We start from the raw sequence: 7,814 nt of genomic DNA on the forward strand, positions 1-7,814 counted from the left end.
GTTTGTTTCGCCAGCTCTCTTTCTCTTTGGCAGGGGTGTAAGTCCATGTTGAGACGGAGATGTCATTAAACTGAGGCAGCTGGAATGCCCAGCCAACATATGGAGGACAGCTGCCCTGGAGAGTGTCCTGGATCAATGATGGGCTGTGTTTCAACGAGAACTAAACTTTTTTTGTTTTGAGTGCCTAGAATTTTGGAATTGTTTGTTACTGCCGCTACCTAGTTAGTCGGTGCTGACCAACTCAAAATGAAACTGAAATGTATTGAGCTAACATAGCTTCTTTAATTCCTAAAAGGTTCCCACTGAGCTATGGAATGCAATGGTGCTCCGTTTAGCATGCTCTTTTCCTCCTTCACAATCCCCCAAATCAATATTCTTGAACACCGTTGACTATAATATATTCAAGTTATTGAATAATTTTTATAGAGTCTGGAAAGATGGACATTTTTATGTTCTGGATTTGAGGTGTACTCTGGAAGCTCATGATTAGATTATGAAAGTTGTAACCCAATTAGTGGATTACTCTATCCGATGGCTTAATAATTTGAAAGGATGACTGTACTGGGTGATACCTCTAGGCAGGTAGGGTGGAGCGGGAGGAAGTGGGTCACCAGAAAGGCATGCCTTTGGGGTTTATATTTTGCTCTTTGTACCTTGCTTGCTCTCTTCTGGTCACCATGAACTGAGCAGATTTCTTCCCCCACAACCTTTCACTATGATGTTTTGCCACTTCTCAGGCCCAGAGCGATGGAGTTGGCCGACTAAGTACTAAGCCCTCTGAAACCATGAGGCCCAAATAAGCTTTTTCTCCTTTAAGTTTCTCTCATCAGATACTTTGGTCACAGTGATGAACAGCTGACTTGCACATAATTGTTCAAATATTAAATTTTTCTTCTTTGAGGTCACACCAATTGAGAATGATCATTTAAAAAACCCGACCAATCTATCAATTTCATCTGACCATTAATTACCAATAAATTCTCTTTTAAGGTGAAATATATTTGCGTATGGATCAATTCAAAGTTTATTGACTGTGTGTTTGTGTGTGTGTGTGTGTGTGTACAGATACTGTTTATATGCTATACATGTAATTATATTTGAGTATTAAAAGTGATAGTGAATATTTTCTATAGTTTTAATTATACATAGAGTGCTATACAAAGAAATGATCATTCTAGAGGGTTTCTGCTTTTCAGAGGAGAGGTAGTAAACTAGATCATAAGCTTCATGTTTATAGTGACTGTACATATTTAAGCTCTTTATCCCTGAAGCTTATAGTTCCAGGCATATAGCAGGGACTTAAATATTTGTAGAACAAATTCATATAGATGTGCTCTCACAAAATATGAATGGAAGAGTGTGGGTGCCTACAAGGACTCCCACCTTGCTAAAGCACCTGGGAAGTGAGACTTTGTTACATTGATGAATGGATGTTGTGGAGGATGAGATCACTCTACGTGGATTACAGGAAAAGTATTGCACTTGGAATCCGATGATGTAGGTTCACATTTTTTGATAATTTACCACCTTAGAAATGTTAGTTGTCTATTTTAATACTCAGTTTTCCCATAGGAGAGGGAGCCAGTGATCTGCCTCAGAGTACTTTAACTTGGGATGTATTTGGAATCTCTTGATTATATGAAACTTTATGGAGTTGCATACATTCATATACATATCAGTTTTTCTAAAGCTGAGAGTGAAGAATAAGTTTACCTTATTTTCAAAGAGGATAATGAACTAAAAATGGTTAGCAATAATTGATGTAAGGCTGATATCATCAAGCTTCTAAATACTTGAGTGGAGAGAGTAGAATTTGGGAATGAGGATATACATTTGTTTCTATATCTCCATTTATTTTGTTTTGTATCCTAAGTGGCTAATCCCGATGACCAATTTTGAATGCAGAAAAAGAAAATCACTACAAGTCATCAATGATGACATTGTGAACATCTGTAAGCTACATGTGGTTTTCAAAGTCTATTGTGGAACCAGTATCATGATTATCCCCTTGAATGGATTTGAACAATGATTCAGAGTTAGGTGATCTGAATTAGTTGGTCAGGAACTTCCTTTTCCCTCAGAGAAAGTGACTGTTCCTGACTTTTGTTTCTATTAGCACCTAGTTTTCCTAGGTTTCCAGGTTCTGGGAAGTTGTTGTTTCCCCACATGCTACTGACCAGCTGGCATCTCTACCCACACCGCCCGCTGTCTGAGTCCAGGTATTCATATCCTATGTTAAGGATATGCTCATACTGCTCCTATAATAAGGGAAAGGTGGGTGGGGGTCCAACCCCAGGAGAGCAGCATTTTGGTATACCCAGTTCTGCTCCAGTCCTGAGTGCTACAGGAGGCTGCAGAGACAGAGACTCCCTCATCCTGGGACCAGTGACTTCCAACCTGCTCCAAAGTGACATTTTCTGGTGTTTTCTAGAGCCTATATCACAACTCCATCTCAGTTAAAAATGTAACACCAATAACAAAACTGTGTGGTAGATAACCTCCTCCCTTCTCCAGCAAACGGGTCTTAGGGTACTTAGCTGACTTGTCGTAGGTTATAATTGGGAGCCCAGAAATCAAATACCAGTCACACAACTCAAGCCTGGGAATCTCCATCCCAAAACTTGCCTCCTCACCTTATTTTATAGTTTTGAGCTCTTTTCCTCATGTTTAAGACACATATGAAATAATCAAGGGTCTTGGAGGGAAGAGATACAGAAATGTTACTGTGTATTATGAATCAGATTAATATTCTTCAAAAGATGTAAGTAAATTGTGGGATTTCTTTAAGTTAATTTTTTTAACTTACCTACCATGTACCTACCATGAATGCAACTTGCTCAGGAATTAATATATGAAACAACTGCTTTTAGATACTGGATAACAGGCAGTACAGGATAATATCTTTTAAAAAAAGAATTAGCTAAACTTTATGATGATATGGGATTTCTACCTGGACAGTCTGAGTAAACCTTAAAAAACCCAACAAATAACCCAGCTGCCTGTCAAAAAAACCTAACACTCTTAAAATGTATACATGTAATAGCATAATGCTCATAATGTCAATTCAATCAGAATTTACTAGACTGTGAAGAAGCAGGTAAATATGACACATAACCAGAAGAAAGTTAGTGAATATAATCAGGCACAGAATGGCAGAGATGATGGAATTAATAAACAAAATCATTTTATAAATATATTCACAGAATTAAAGGTTTTGTGTAGGTAATGATCTCAGTAGGGTTGCAGATGACTTATGAATTAGTCAGCTTTCCATCACTATAACAAAATACCTGAGATAATCAACTTACAAATAAGAAAGGTTTATTTTGGCTCATAGCTTTAGAGATTTCAATCCATGGTCAGGTAGCCTTTGGCCAAGCAGCCCATATCATGGCAGGAGCATGTGGCAGAGCAAGCTGCTCACCTCATGGTGGTCAGGAAGAAAAAAAAAAGCATGAAAGTGGTGTTCCATTGTCCCTTTTGAAAGGGTACCTCAATGACCTAAATCTGCCACTGTCCCCACTTTTCAAAGAATTCTACCACCTTCCAATAGTGCCTGGCTGAGGACCAAGACTATTTCATGAGCCTTTGGAGCATATTCCAAATCCAAACTATAGTGATTATCATCTGTCAGAGTTATAATTAGAACTCTGAAGTTAATGCTGCCATGCCTTGTCTTTATATTGTGCCAAGACCCCAAATTCATCAATATAGTCATCTCTGAAGATTTAGATTTCATTCCAATATTGAGAACTTTCTGCTTTGTGCTCATACTTATATTCCATTTCTTATAACTTTTTCTATTGTGTCTTTTAGAAATTTATTTTCTTCTGTGAAGTCCCTACTCTTTTTGAACACCTCTGTAATATACTATCTCTATCATTTGTTTTTACAGAAACCTGCCTTTAATGATAGAAACATTGTCTCTCTTTCAGGGCCTCCAGGATATTCTTTCACTCTAAAGATATCACAAGAGATGTGTGTATGTGTGTGTGTGTGAGAGAGAGGGATAGAGAGAGGGATAGAGAGAGAGGGAGGAGTGAGCACTAGAACAGATTAGTTGCAGAAACAAATGTACCCCAAATTTGGCTTGAACAGAGAAATTTATTTTTTGCTTATATTGTAGTCTTGGGTAGATAAAAAAAGAAAACCTTGAGGGATATTTCAATATTTCAAGGGAAAAATATATGACTAAGGGTTTGGCTTCTTTTTGCTCTTGCCAAATCCTTGACTTGCTAAACATATCAGCTCTGACAGCTGAATTATTGGTCCTGATTCAACAAACATGGCAACTGCCCTAACTGAATCTTCATCCCTTGTCCAGATAAATATGGCAGCTCTGTTGATATTATTTCCAGTCCCTGAACTCCCAACCACTCTGGGTCCATGGATCCTGTTGATCAAATGAATTGCACTGACCTTGATTGTATTGGTGGGTTCCTTGTCCTAGATCTGCCTCTATCTTCCAGATCCCTGATGCTGGCTCTACTAGCTATACCAGCTCTGCCAGCCATATTTCAGCCTATGATATAAGACTTAAACTATTATACTAGGTCAGGAAAAAATATATCCATTTTGCTAAGATGTGAACTTCTATTTTGGGATGCATAAAGCACAATTTTTTTGTTAAATATAAACAATTTGCTGATTGTAATAGCGTGATCAATTGTGTCTCCCAAAGGCAGAAATTATAATAAATTTTCTTTTGTGTATATTGGGTTGCCTTATTGAATGTATTTTTGACTAGACAGGTTTTCTTTTCTAGATTAGATGTTTCTGAGAACTGATTCCTTTGTTGTAATTTTACTCAGCTAATGATTAGAAGAATGTTCCACAAACTAGATTCTAGCACTGTACATTTCAAATCTTATTTTCCTTATACTTCTGGTGCTGGAAGTCGCAGGACATGTTTGCATCACAATGTGGCCTCTGGCAGTGCATCTTAATGTCATGATGCTTGGTGGGCTGCAGGAGTGTTTCTGCTCTTCAATGACGGGCAATAATTGATGATACATGGAAGTGACTAGAGACCACATAAATATACCCCTATAAATCCCCAGCAAATGTATCTCCAATTCAGTGTTCCCTTAATTGGATTAAGAAATATAGGCAACATATTCTACTCTTCTTCATTCTCCCCCTTTTCTTCCTTTCTTTTTTCTTTTTTTACTCCCATGTCTGATGGGTAATTACTGATGTCTAAGGTTTGGGGAAATACAATCTTGCGTGGTGATATGAAACACAATCACCACACTTCATGTCTAACTTTTATAAAATTCTGATTTATCTTATAAAAATGACTCACTCTGGAACACATTGTGAAGGACCCTGAAGTTTAAGCTTTCTTCGCTTAAATAATCTCCCCAGGGATATTGCACAGGAGAACGAGAGGGAGGTGTTAAAACAGAAGTCCAAAGCAAGAGAAATGATGGTGAAAAGCCAACCATGAAGAGTTCCAAGAAAGAAATAGCCACCAGCAGCATGTGCCACAGAGAAACTGAACAGGAACAGGACCAGAAGGAATCCTGATAGATACGAGGTTATTGCTGACTCATTGTACATGAGCAAATATTCTATTATTTTGCATTTCCTCTTTCACTCCATCTAAAATGGTTCCAGAACTTATAGGAATAAGGAAGATAATAATATTTGCGGGAAAACTGATGATATCTTTAGATGAGAGAGGCTTTGTAAATTCTGGCTTTTAAGAATGTGTCCTAAGAAATTTTGGGAAGCAATTCTGTCACAAAGGAGATGGGTGTCTTGTTTGATTACAGAACCTGGTAGCTGTTCTCTATAGATCCAGCCTCACTGAACAAAGGGTGGTACCAGGGTTTTATGGATTTTACCTCACAACAAATATCCTTGAAACATGTTGACTATTTCACCCCTTATACCTAGTATTTTTCATTTCTACCAGTGTCACTAAAGTCCTTTAAAAAATACTTCTAATTTTACCCTCATCACATTTGTATTTTCCCTCCCTCTTGTGAATATGAATCATAATTTTAATAGCAGTTTAATTGTCATTTTAATGTCACTTTCTGCTAATTCAATCCTCCCCATAATTTTTGGCTCCATTTATATTATTGGATTGTTTTCCCTCTTGGTGGTAGGTCATACATTACTGGTAATTGTTGATTGGATGCCGGACTTATTTTAGGTTTTTGGGTGCAAGGATTGGTCATCTTCTTTTAAATGGTGTTGCACTTTGCTTTGGCATATAGTTAAGTTACTTGGAAACAGTTTGGTCCTTTTAAAGCTTGCTTTAAGCTTCCTTCGGACACAGCCAGGGCAGTATTTAGTCTAGAGCTCATTTCATCTTACTGCTAAGGAGGTATTATTCTGAGGACTCTACCCAGTACCCTGGATATTAGAAAGTCTTTCCATTTCAGCTGGTGGGAACACAGTATATTCCAAGCCCTGTATGATTTCAGAGAATTGTTTGGTCTACTGGTTCTTTTCCTGGCCTGGGGCATTTTCCTCTCATGCCTGCCAAGATGTTCTATTGCAATTGTCAAGACTGGAGGGGACCCCCTCCACCCCCGCACTCTCTGTGCTACTCTCTTGTTTTTTTTGTATTATTTCCCACATATTCTACTTTTCTTGGCTTCCCTGTACTTTAATCTCTGTCTCTCCAACCCAGCAATACCATTGATCTCTGATGGCCCATTCCTTTTCTGTGCTGCAGCTGGAAATTCTTCTAGGCAGTAAGTAGGGCTTACCTCATCTATTTCTATTTTCCCAGGGTTCAAGTCTCATGCCACCTATTGTATAATGTTTGAAGACGACTTCCCCCCGCCCCCACCTATTTTGTTTGGCCTTCTAGTTTTTTAAGGGGTAAACTGGTTTTTGCTAAACCATTAAGCCTGGAAGTAATGGTTCCCAATATATTGATCTCTTAGTTTGATGACTAAGAGTAATACATTTCTACACAAATAATAAATGGAATTTATTATTTCTCAAACACATCAACAAAGGCCTGCCATGAAAATAACTTGTTTTCTATCTGTTTCCACAATACAATATTTTTCTTCTCATTATAAATATTTCTTTTAAATGATGGAGCAGATTTTGGTAAGATGTGCGAAAAAGCTGATTAAAAGATTAAAAATTCACTTTTGATAATCCTTGACTTCTTAAAAAAAATCTCTGACAAATAATTAGTTTTTGCTGCAGCTTTTACTTCAAGTTTTTCCTTGGTTATAAAATGTGTTGTTGAACATATGCATCTTGGTTCATCCAGCCATTTTCCTCCTGTGTTATTATAATCTGTTAAAAAAATAAACAACATATCCGGTCAATGTGAAATCATTTTAATTTGATTGTGTTCTCTGATTACGAATGTACGGAAATGAAGTTTAAATTACAAACCAGCAGCTTTCTGCCTACCATAGTTCCACTATTTGTACACACAACTCTGCCTGTGGTTGATTGTAGAAGGGAGCAGCAGAGAGATTCTGAGGCTGTCATCTCTGCTCGTGGTGCCAGAATTGCAGAAATGTGTGTTGAAACTAAAGAGAAACATTACTAAAAATTGAACTAAAGAATATCCACATAGAATATTTATTTTTATATTATAATCTTTTAGAAACAAATTTAAAGGAATATAATTTTCCTGCCTTAGCTGTTTTTATTCAGAAATTTCAGAGTGAAAAATTTACTCCTAATTTTGAAGAAATTTCAGGTTATAAGAGACTGAAAATTTTTTTTTAAAATTTTTTATTGTTGGCTGTTCAAAACATTACATAGTTCTTGATATATCATATTTCACACTTTGATTCAAGTGGGTTATGAGCTCCATTTTTTACCCC

Source organism: Marmota marmota, unplaced genomic scaffold, assembly GCF_001458135.2.
Source record: "Marmota marmota marmota unplaced genomic scaffold, marMar, whole genome shotgun sequence".
NCBI lineage: Eukaryota > Metazoa > Chordata > Mammalia > Rodentia > Sciuridae > Marmota > Marmota marmota.